The following is a 13,557-nucleotide window of genomic DNA, read 5'->3' as shown; positions in this document are numbered from 1 at the left end:
CCTTTTCATTTGGATGTGCATTCTTGGATATTTAGCTCCCAGAAAACTTCAGCCTTATCTTTTGCACTGATGTATTTGGCTCTTCCATCATTGATGATGAATATTTGTGGAAACTCCTCTTCCAGTGAGTTGTTCAATTGTCCACCACCATTCTCGACTGGATGTGGAATGAATGTAGAGTTTAGATCTGATCTGTTGGTTGCTTCATCGCTCAGCTCTATCTGAAGGTGGGAACTGTCTCAAAAAGGACTGTGCTGTGGTCACCGACACTGACATGGACTGTCTCATTTTCTTCTTCAATCCTATCAAGCAAGCTATTGCATTTTATTCCCTCAGTTTTCCGATCTTAATAAATATCCAATCAATTTCAGAGAAAAATGCTTTCAAAATATTAAATCAATTTATTTGTTTAGATACTAGCAGTAATTATCAAGTCATTGCCTTGACGATAATTGCATAATAATTTAAATTAGTTTTGCTAACAGGTATATTGTGGTTCATATATCAATTTAATTTATTGACTCTTAGGACAAATAGTATAACATTTTCTTTTTTCAGAATTCTAACAGCAATTATTAACTCATCAGCATTACAATAATTACACAAAGCTTTAACTTATTCTGGCTAACAATTACAGTGAATTTCATATTTGAATTTAATCTAGTGTTCCCTTGTACTAATACAGTAATATAAAAATCCATTTTATTTCAGATCATCACACATACAAAAGAATCAATGATTTCTGATACAACATTCTTTGTAAAAATCTGACTTTTTCTCATTTAGAGTCATCGAGTCATAGAGACTTACAACAAGGAAACAGACCCTTCACTCCAACCCATCCATGCCTACCACATTTCCCAACACAATCTAATCCCACCATATCCCTCCAAACTCTTCCTATTCATATACCAATCCAAATGCCTCTTAAATGTTGCAATTGTACCAGCCTCCACCACTTCCTCTGACAGCTCATTCTATACACTTTCGACCCTCTGCGTGAAAAAGTTGCCCTGTACGTCTCTTTTATATTTTTCCCCTCTCAACCTAAACCTACCCTCTTTAATTCTGGACTCCCCGACCCCAGGGAAAAGACTTTGCCTCTTTACCCTATCCATGCCCCTCCAAATTTTGTAAGTCTCGATATGGTCACCCCTCAGCCTCCAATGCTCCAGGGAAAACAGCCCCAGACTGTTCAGCCTCTCCCTGTCGTTCAAATCCTCCAACCCTGGCAACATCCTTGTAAGTCTTTTCTGAACCCTTTGAAGTTTCACAACTTCTTTCCGGTAAGTAGGAGGCCAGAATTGCACTAAATATTCCAACAGTGGCCTAACCAATGTCCTGTACAGCCATAACATGACCTCCTGACTTCTGTACTCAATACTCTGACCAATAAAGGAAAGCATACCAAACGCCTTCTTCACTATCCTATCTACCTGAGACTCCACTTTCAAGGAGCTATGAACCTGCACTCCAAGGTCTCTTTGTTCAGCAACACTCCCTAGGATTTTACCACTAAGTGTATAAGTCCTGCTAAGATTTGTTTTCCCAAAATGCAGCACCTCGCATTTATCTGAATTAAACTCCATTTACCACTACTCAGCCCATTGGTCCATCTAGTTCAGATCCTGTTGTAATGTGAGGTAGCCCTGTTTGCTCTCCAGTACACCTCCAATTTTGGTGTCATCTGCAAAATTACTGACTGTACCTCTTATGCTCGCATCCAAATCATTTATATACGTGACAAAATGTAGAAGACCCATCACTGATCCTTGTGGCACTCCACTGGTCACAGGCATCCAGTCTGAAAAACAACCCTCCACCACCACTCTCTTTCTTCTACCTTTGAGCCAGTTTTGTAACCAAAATGGCCAGTTCTCCCCATATTCCATGAGATCTAACCTTGCTAATCAGTTTCCCATGGGAAAAACGCCTTACTGAAGTCCATATAGATCACATCTACTGCTCTGCCAAAATCAAGCCTCTTTGTTCCTTCCTCAAAAAACTCAATCAAGTTTGTGAGATATGATTTCCCACGCACAAAGCCACGATGACTATCCCTTTTCAGTGCTTGCCTTTCCAAATACATGTAACGTCCGGTCTCTCAGGATTTGCTCCAACAACTTGCCCACCACTGAGGTCAGGCTCACTGGTCTATTGTTCCCTGGCTTGTCCTTACTGCCCTCTTGCCCTAACGTTGGCACCACGTTTGCCAAACTCCAGTCTTCGGGCACCTCATCTGTGAATATCGATGATATCTCAGCAAGAGGCCCAGCAATCACTTCGCTAGCTTCCCACAGAATTCCTGGGTACACCTGATCAGGTCCTGGGGATTTATCCACCTTTACCCGTTTCAAGACATCCCAGGGTTTCCTTCTCTGTAATCTGGACATTTTGCAAGATATCACCATCCCTACAGTCTATATCTTCCATATCCTTTTCCACAGTAAACACTGATGCAAATACTCATTTAGTTACTCCCCCTTTTCTGCGGCTCCACACAAAGGCCGCCATTTGAATGACCTCGGTAACTCAACTTTATTAATTTTGAAAATCTTAATTACTTTTCCCTGCAATAATTCCTGTTTACGTCCACACATAGCTCAGTCAAATAGCAAGGTGAGATTTATCATTATTGTAATGTTCGCTAATAGAGGTTTGAAAATCTATTTGTTGTTAATATGTAATAACTGTTCAATTCAGTACATAGAACATCGAACAGTACAACACAGTACAGGACATTTGGTCCATGATGTTGTGCTAACCTTTTCTCCTCTTCTAAGACCAAACTAACCTACATTCCCTTCATTTTAGTATCATTCATGTACGTATCCATGAGTTACTTAGATATACATACTGTATCTGACTCCACTACCACCACTGGGAGTACATTCTGTGCACTAATCACTCTGTAATAAAACTACCTCTGACATCTCCCCTAAGCATGCCTCCATTCACCTTAAAATTATGCCCCCTTATGATAGTCATTTCCACCTGGGAAAAAGAGTCTCTGTTTGTTCACTCTATCTAAGCTCTCATCATCTTGTATACGTCTTTCAAGTTGCCTCTCATTCTTCTTTGTTCCAATGAGAAAAGCCCTCGCTCCTTCAACCTTTCTTCAGAAGATGTGCCCTCCAGTTCAGGCAGCATCCTGGTAAACCTCCTCTGCACCCTCTCCAACGCTTCCACACCCTTCTTGCAATGAGGTGACCAGAACTGAACACAATATTCCAAGTATGATCCAATCAGGGCTTTATAAACCTGCATCATAACCTCGCAGGTCTTAAATGCTTCCCTGGCTAATGAAATCCAACACACCATGTGCCTTCTTACCAACCCTATCACCGTGGGTGGCAACTTTGAGGGATCTATGGACATGGACTCCAAGATCCCTCTGTTCCTCCACACTGCCAAAAATCCCGCATTTAACTCAATAGTCTGCATTCAAATTCAAAATTCTAAAATGAATCTCTTCACACTTTTCCAGGTTGAACTCAATCTCCTTCTTCTCAGCTCAGATCTGCATTCTGTCAATGTCCCGTTGAAAATTTGAAACACAGTTTAAGAGACAAATCAAACGAGTCATAGATGAGTGTTCTCTCCAAGTAAACCAATGGCAGGTACGTAGAATTCATGAAGAGCTGACCTATTTGAATGATTAAACAATTCCTTCTAGAAAACACAGAAACTCTAAATCTTTCTTACAATTCAGCAATCCTGCAACTAGATTATACTTGTCAGTTTACATGTCTTAATGAATATCTAATTAATGTCTGTGTAAACTGCTGGAAAATGTTTAATTATTTCATTAGTTAAAACGCCACCGTTAATTATCACATCGCAATCACAATAAGTGAACTCTATTTTAATTATTGACTGAGGTCAAGTGACCTGTGGCACGACATTGGATGTTTCAAATTCACCGACAGCCAGAGAAATCTGGTCGAACAGAAACCTGCTCAAATGAAATCAAACAGAGCCAGCATCATTCAGCTCCAGAAAAGAGGTCACGAAAGTTCACGGGGAATCCAGTGACTACCAGCCCGAGAGTTGTGGATTGGAGAGGTTGGACCAGACTTTCAGCACCTTGGCTTCCAGCCAGTTCCTGAGCAAAACACGCCTCTCATGGGAAGGAAAACAGTGAAGGATGTTTGTACCAACCCACTGGATGGATCGAATACACCTCATGATCATCTTCAAAACTTTGTCACAAGATTATTAATCATTTGCCAAATCATGCAAAATAACCCAATGCTACTGAAATCAAATTACTCTTAATCACTGCACATAAAACCAAACGATGGTCTTCAAGGTCAGCTAATCACTGTTCACTGAATATCTCTTTGTAATAATCTTATTTTTCCCAGGATGAATAACCACAACAAACATCACGCTAACACACTATCCAAAGATATGCAATAGACACCTTCTTATAATTTACACATCTTTCTTTGACCAATAATCACACTTCATCATTAATAGATGAGGAAGCTAATACTAACATTTGTTCAGATGAAGAAATTCCTGAATATTAGTAAGTTTTGTGATAGGTTTCCCAACTATTCATCACAACAAAAGTGTAATTATGGCTCAGAATATGTGTAGCTGCAAGCATTTGCACATAACTGATTAAACATTTTTTCAGAGAAATTTTGAAAATAATTGTGCAACAAATACTGTTACCTATTTTTTGCTGTGATACCCACAGTCCTAGTCTATTTATTTTCTTCCCAACTCTGACTCAAATTTGTAAATATTGATGATATGAAAAATTCCATGAAATTATTTTTCTTTTTGAGAAGAAATGCAAAGCAAGAAATTCTTGAATAACTGAGAATTATGAATGACAAAGCAATGATGATTAATAATCACTGAATGTCTAATATCTTTTTTGTCAATCCACCAAACCAGCAATTTAATCTTCAAGTCTCTGATCTCAATAAAAAGTCTAATCAACATTAGAGCAAAATAATTTAAAAATATTGAATCATTTAATTTGCCAGAGTACTAACATTAATTGTAAATTCATTGTCACTCCATTAACCAGACGGTAATTCACTTAAATCTTTGTGACAAGAATCATGAGATTCACATTTTAGTTTAATCTGTTATTTCTTACAATAAAAAATTTAGTCATTCTATCCAGGTTAAAACATCCACAAACCAACCAATGAAACAACCAAGCATTCATAGTAAATATGTTACCTCTTCTTGATGTGAAAACACAAAGTAATCATGGAATTGATATGAAACCTTATGAGTTAAGTCATGTCAGATTGCTATTCACTCTAATAATTACTGTTCATGTCTACACATTACACAGTTGCACAGTAAAATCAGATTTCTCACCAATTAAATGTTTGACATTAACTGTTTTTCATACTAATTGTTGCTTATATCCAATATTTAATAATAGTTCAATCCAGTACATTCATCCCAAAGTGTAGTATCATGTTTCCATACATCAACTTGTGTAAACACGTTGCACTGTACAGTTTTGTAATCATAGCAAATGCTGATTTTTATTGTAATAGTGCAATGCTAGTTGATTTTTAGTTCAATAATGGAATTCGCGTTGATGTTTATTTTAATCCTGTTTCATTTGCTTTGATTATATTTCAATTCCATACAAACATGCATTTTCATTTAAATGATCACACTAAAAGCTACATTGTTTTTCTTGCTAATTTTTTTTTTTAAAGTTCCCATGCCACTTTTTTTTTTGCGAGAAATGAAGTAACCTACATCTCGTGTTCAGGTCAACAAACACAATAACTTTTGAATTCTTGAAAGTTGTACCCTTTTAAAAAAAACAGGAAAGTATCTTTTAGCTGATATATCACGTCAAGAGACCTTTTGCTTTTTCAGATCATGTGCCCTGGACAATTGTTTTTATGTTCAATTTGTTACAACAAACATCTGCTTCGGAACTGTTACTTTTGTTTTCATTTTTATTACAACATTACTTATTAATGTCACAATAATCACAAAATCATGCAAATTCCTTTTTCTATCAAATGTCATTGACTGTATCTTGTGGTCACTCAGATATTCACTTTCTTTACCTACTTATTTTCTTCCTAATTCAGACACTAATGTGTGAACATTGATCAGGATAAAATTACATAAATTAAAAATACATGTTTCTACAATTAATCGAATTGAATGAAATACATTACTGTAATTTTTCTTGCGAGAAATGAAGTTGCCTACATCTCTTGTTCTTGTCAACAAACACAATAACTTTTGAATTGTATTGTCTGCATTTTTCATCAAAAATAAACTCTTTTCAATAATTACTGAATGGCTTTATTGTTCTCAGTCCATCAATCTAGCTACTATATTTTAGCTTTCAGTTTACTGAACACAATGAACGTCTAATCAACATCAGAGAAAAGTGTTTTTAAAATATTGAATCGATTTATTTGTTCAGATTACAGCATTTATTTTGAATTCATTAGCCTTATAATAATTGCAGAATAATTTGTTTGTGTTTCTAACATGATCCATATTTTAATTTAATCTATTGTTTAATTTAATCCACTGTAACAATATTGTTGTTTTCAGGTCAACTATCCCACAATGGAAACAGTGATTTTGCATCCAACACACTTTGCAAGTATCTGACTTTTACTGATTTGAATGATTGCATTAATCTCAGCCTTAGAAATTCAGGGAACTGCAATTACATTTCACTGCAATAATTCCTGTTCATGTCTACACATTGCACAGTCACATAGAAAATTAAATTGCTCCTTCTTCTAAATGCATAGATAGAATTTCAAAATTCTAATATCGAATAATTGTTAGTTCAGTAAGGGGTATAAATGTGCAACAATGGCTCAGTGCATGAACTGTTGTGAAGATATTGCAGTGTACAAACTCACAATCATTGTAAAGATCAATTTTTACTTTAACCATGGAAACATAATTGAATTGATTTAATTATATTTCACTTCAATGCTCACATTCATTGTATTTTTAATCACAATAAGAGTGAACTATTTTACATGACAAAATTAAAATTCATTACACTTTTTTTCTGGAAACAAAACAGAATTACACCCCCTCGTTCTCTCCTTTACCAATCACAGTCAACTTTGAATTGTAGAATGGTAGATTGACACAGCACAGAAACAGCCCATTCAGCCCAACTTGGCATGCTGGCCAGGTTTCCTCAACTCAACTAGTCCCATTTTCCTGTGTTTGTTCCATACCCCTCTGGACGTTTACTATCCATGTAACTGTCCAAAAGTCTTTTAGATTTTGTAATTGTACCAGCCTCTCACAGCTTCCTTCCTCTCACAGCTCATCCCATATGTACCCCTTCCTCTCACAGCTCATCCCATATGTGCCAAACATATTGTATGAAAAAAGTTGCCCGTAAGATCCCTCTTAGATCTTTCCCTTCTCACCTTAAATATTATTTACACTCTAGAATCTTTAATACTGCAAAGTTGAGAGGTATTCAGAAGCAGCATAATCCCATTTATACTTTAATTAGTGATCTAAAGCAAATAAATTGAAGATATTGTGATCATGGCAATGACCAACAGATACAAGTTGAGGAAATGTTGGATTGAAAAGCAATTCAATAGACACCTAAATATGTTCTAACCAACTCTCAGAGGTGCTTTGTCACATCTCTGTTGAAGGTGGGAATTGAACCCATGCCTCCTGGTGTATTAGTACAGACATTACCAGAGTGCTCAATCATGTTCCCATGCAGGATGGGCAGGACTATAATCATATACTTACTATGGTTACTCAATGGGAAACTGCTCAGATATTTATTGTGATAATAGGACTAGGATTGTATTAGACAGTTTAGTGTGTAATGGACCAAATAAAATAATTAGTAATTTCTATTAATGATGGACCGAAGCGACATTGATCTCTATTAAATAAAAATGTCATGATAGTCAAATAATTCATTTTTTTTATTCATCCGTGTGTAAAAAAAAACACCATTTCGACTGGGACAACACATCTATCCTGTGACAGGCTAAGCAAAGACATGCCAGAGAATTCCTAGAGGCCTGGAACTCCAACCACAATGCCATAAACAAACACATAGATCTAGATGCCATCTATCAACCCCTCAGAAAACGAACAGGAAATGACATCACTACAAAACCCAGGAACCCCATCCAGGAGAAAGATATAAATAGAAAGTAGGAGACAACAGCTTCGCTTCACTTGGTGGTCGCCACTGATGTTGTTACCTAGCTAGGTAATGAAACGTCTGGATATCAAACCTACAGCTCAGTGAGCAAACCTACACCCTAAATCTCAATCTGAGCAACAAACCTTCACAAACCTTGCGAGAACAAACATCTGTTAATTCTGTTTTGCATACACAAGAAACACGTGAAATTGAAATGATATTTAGCAGGAAAAAGGTTAGCTCTTATTGTAATAATCAGAAAACAGAAATGTTGGCATTGAAATGAAAAACAATCAAGACAAGAATGCAAAAAAATCGTGGATACTGGAAATCAGAAACAAAATCAGAAATTGCTGGAAAATAGTTCAGCAGATCTGGCAGCATTTGTGAAGAGAAATCAGAGTTAATACTTGAGGTCCAGTGACCCTTCTTCAGAATGAATTTTTCCTCAGAGCCAGTTCAATCCAACTAAGCTTCCACACTTCAAATTATTTTTGGTAAGATTAAGAGATTGTAGAGTGCAATAAGTTTTGCGTTAGTTGATGTACTGAGCCATAATTCCTCATCTAAAGCTGGAGATATTAGATTTCAACAATGATTACCGGTTTGATAATTGCAATAATTAGTTTTAAAATGGCTGATAACAAATTTAAGAATGATGAGAAAACCCTTATTGCAATGTAATTGTGCAATATGTTGGAAAGAACTGAAATATTTATGTGAAAAATAGTTAGCCACCTCTTAATTGATAAGGCTTATTAATATTCCTTCCATTAATATGAGAATTCAAATGAAAGAAAATGAGATAGTTATTATGAGTTTTGGATGCAAAACCATTGGTGGATTGCAGGTCTGTTGACCTGAAAAGAAAGTTAATATTTCATTATGATACTGGCACGAAGAAATAATGGATTAAACTGAAATGTGAATCGCCTGATGCTCATTAATAAGGTTAAAATACATTATGATGTGGTAATTGAAATGACAATGAACTAACAATTAATGTTAGAACTTAACACTTAAAATGATTCAATATTTTCAAAGCATTTGTTTACTAGGTATTCATTAAGATCAATAATCTGAGAATTAAAATATTGGGTTAATTTAAAAACAAAATAATCACACCTTCAGGGATTAGTCGTCAGCGTTGTTCTGTCATTGAAAAACCGCATTTATTCAAGAATTCTGCATTTCCTTCATTTTCCGTCTTTTTTTCCACAGGGATCTGTACTGAAACTTTTCTGATTGTGATACAAATGTTTCTAAGTGACATGGATTAAAATCGAATTGAGTGAGTTAATAGGTTTGCAGGCATTGCAAAGTTCAGTGGAGTTGTGGATAATGTAGAAGGTTGTCAAAGAATGCTGCAGGATAAAAGATAAATTGCAGATATGGGCAGAGAAATTAAAGGTGAAGTTTAATCCATATAAGTGTGAGCTTTTTACTTTGGGAGATCTCATACTAAGGAAAAGTAGATAATGGCCGGACCCCGAACAGCTTTGTTGTTCAAAGTGATCTTGGCGTTCAAGACCATGGCTCCCTGAAAGTGACGATGCAAGTAGATAGGGTGGTAAGGAAGGCAAATGGCATGCTTGCCTTTATTGGTCAGGGAACCGGTTACAAAAGTCAAGAAGTCATGTTGTAACTCTATAAGACTTTGGTTAAGGCATACTTAAATGCTTGTATTCATTTATGTTCGCCACATTACAGGACGGGTATGGAGGCTTTGGAGAAGGTACAGAGGGCAGTTACCAGGATGCTGTCTGGATTTGTAGAGGCGAGAAACACTCAGGCTGCTTTTTTGTGGAGTGGCAGAGGCTGGGGAAGATTTTATGTAAGTCTATACAATCATGAGATACATGGATAGGGTTGACACTCTGAATGTTTTTCCCAGAGTTGAAACGTCAAAAGTATGTGACTTGCATTTAAGGTTAGGGGAGACAGTTCAAGGGGCAATTTGTTTTTTACACAGGGGGTGGTAGGTGTCTGGAATGAACTTCCAGAGATGGTGGGGGAGGCAGATGCATTAAGGCTCTTTCATGTTCATTTAGATAATTTGGAAGGATATGGACCAAGGGTAGGCAGAAGCAGTGAGTTTCTTTTGCATTATGTTCAGCACAACGTTATGGGCCAAACGACCTATTCATGTGCTGCACAGATTATTGAGAGAAAACTAATGTCTCACTCATTTGACATTTAATCTAATCAATATTAATCAATTGTGTCAGAAATAGGAATAAAGTAAGTAGAGAATGAACTTGACTATAATCAAAAGATATAGTCAATGACATTTACAGAGGTAATTTTTTTGATATTTGTTCTGAATTATCAGATTAATAACTTTGGTGGAGATGTATTGAAAATGTTTACAGTTACTGATGTGCTGAGCCAAATTTACCATTTTTAAATTAACGATTGAACTAGAAACTTGCTAGAAAACTTGAAAATATTCAGTCAGGTGAGATTCGCATCACAGTTTAATCCATTATTTCTTAGTGCCGATACTGCAATTAAAAAAAACCTTTCAGGTTAACACCAAAAAGCATTGATTTTCCATCCAATGTTCATTGGAAAAAACTGAATACTACTCATTTCTACAATCAAAGTAATCTAATGGCATTTCATCAGTAATTACTGTTTATTTCAACACATTGCTCATTCAAATAGCAATGTGAGATTTCTCATTACTATTCAGTTCACTGACACTATATTAATAATTTAGTTATTGCTAATATCTAACCATTGCCTAATCCAAATAGGGTATGAAATTGGAATTATGGCTCAGTACATCAACTGATGGAAATAAATTGCAGTGTTCACTCTCCCAATTATTGTGAATATCAATGTGTATTTTAATTTGGTTTGATTATATTTTTCTTCAACGCGAAGACTTATTGTATTTCTGTTCACAGTAAGATTTAAATATTTTAAAGCTAAAAAAATTTCAAATTTGTGACATTTTGTGTAAGCAAGAAAAAAAGGATTGTACAGGTGTTTGCTCTTTCCTTTATCAATCAAAGTGAATTTGGAATTGTTGGAAGGTGTACGTTTGTGGAAGGAGGGGAAGTTCTCTGCAGCTGAATGGTCACAGTGAATAACATTTTCTTCTGATTCCGTCCTACTGCTAATTATCTTTCCATTATAAGAAAAACCACTTTAAACATATACAGCAGTTGTATTTTTTATGAATTTACAATAAGCGCATGATGTGTCTGTTTATCTTTCTCTCAATTATCATAATATTAATTTTTAAGTAAGAGCATATGTGATTAGTTCCATCATTATTGTGAATTGCCATTTCATTCTCAGTCCATTACACAGAAACAGTCTAATTAATTACCAGCCCAGTTATCGGAATGAACACTGGTTAGTTTGCATTTGAGTAATCCCAATCGATTATAATCCCACCCTTCCTTGTTGGGAAGATAATGAAAGGCACTTGTGTATCTCTAGTAGTGTGTCTCTCCTACGAGACTAGGAGGTGTGAGTTCATCTTGAACAGAGATGCATCAGAGCAGCTTAGAATGGTGATTAGAATATAACTAAGCGGAGTTTGCATTGCTTTTAAATCCAGTTTTGGATCTGCTTCTGTCTGTTGTTCATTCTAGTAATCTCACAATCTTCAATCTTTTATCTGCAGGTTATTAATAAAAGTATGTATCACATTGCATTGTCTCTAAATTTTAAGTTTGAGGACTTTGTAAGTTTCAAAATTTAATATATCTAAGAAATGAAATTCATTTGTTTTTTTAAAATCAAAATACCTTGCTACATCCAAGTATTATGCATATGATGGACAACAGGATTTTAATTCCAATCAGATCATGAATGCTCAAATATTGTTTATTCTGTGAGCTTAACTATACAGAAGAGATTCAATAAACATTTAGCACATCAGTCTTATATATTTGAACACCTCACATATACTTATCCAAGTCCAAGCAAGATTTTTGGTGTGAACCTGAAAGGTTTTTTTAAATTGCAGTATCGGCACTAAGAAATAATGGATTAAACTGTGATGCGAATCTCACCTTACTGAATATTTTCAAGTTTTCTTTTTGTCTTCTTCAGTAAAATGTAGCAAATGCCACTTGCTATTACCCTTCAGTTCTTCAGGTTACCTTTATTATATAATAAAATATTGTAATTCATCTCATTATTGCTATGTCTTTTATTGAGTTAAATTTCTACTTAATGTTCCATTGATGAACTGCCTGAGAGTTCGGTTTATTTTTTCAATGGCCGAGTCATATTGAATGTAAAGATGAAATGCTTTGAAAATCGATTTTGCATATATCTCACTTATCACATGTGGTTTTGCAGTTTGTTTCACGAAGTTAAAAATCACACAACACCTGGTTATAGTCCAGCAGGTTTATTTGGAAGCATTGGTTTACCCGGCGCTGTCTGTGCATCAGATCACCCGATACAGAGGCAGTACCTTGAAAACTAGTGCTTCCAAACAAACCTGTTGGACTATAACCTGGTGTCGTGTGATTTTTAACTTTGTCCACCCCGGTCCAACTCCGGCATCTCCAAATCATTGTTGCACAAAGGAATCCTCGTAATTTTTAAAATAAAATATGACATTAGTTAAGACTTTTAACACACGATTATTAGTAAAATATCTCAATATAATTTAAACAAAATGCTCACAGACACGGCGCATACAGCCACATAAAGTCTTCCTGAACATCTAATTACTGCTCAGGAGAAAAACCTGAGGAAGTATCTTATTGTTCCTGAGAACAAGAACCACAGTAAATATTTGGTGAACAATTCCACCCAATAAATGCACTTGATTTCTTACATCTGAGTTCAGTAATTGCACACGAAATGTTTCACTAAAACCAATAACCATGCTTTATTACAAATGACCGAGGATGCGAACATCAACATACGGAGCAGCTTTCCAATCAGGGTTCCAGTTGGAGTGTCGCAAAATAAAGTAACTTAATTTTGGCTTAGTACAACTGTAGGTGGAAACATTTTGAGCTCGCACATTAAAAATCTTTATCTGCTTAGTCAGAGAAAATACTGAAAGGTGACACTGTAAATTTAATTTATTTTGACTTTCACTCCCGAAAATACTCGTGAATTGCTTCTCATTTTCTTCCTAGTTCTGATACAAATGTCGAAATAAATTACAATAATAAAAGTTTAGGAATAATAAGAGTGTTCTTTGCAAGAACGAAATGAAGATGTTCACGGTCGTCGAATTACTGTTGAGTAGAATATTTTACATAAGGGTCTTATTGTGTCGAGCCAATGCTTTTTGCGACTGTTTTTTTGTGTCTGGTATTTTTGTGACTCGTGTTTTTGTGTTCAAGTTAGTAAATATCTAAACGTCAAACCTACAAAACCATTGAGGGACAAAGAAATGATGAGCG

Source organism: Chiloscyllium punctatum, chromosome 16 (genome assembly GCF_047496795.1).
Source record: "Chiloscyllium punctatum isolate Juve2018m chromosome 16, sChiPun1.3, whole genome shotgun sequence".
NCBI lineage: Eukaryota > Metazoa > Chordata > Chondrichthyes > Orectolobiformes > Hemiscylliidae > Chiloscyllium > Chiloscyllium punctatum.
The sequence above is the reverse complement of the archived record's forward strand: the minus strand, read 5'-3'. Positions refer to the sequence as shown.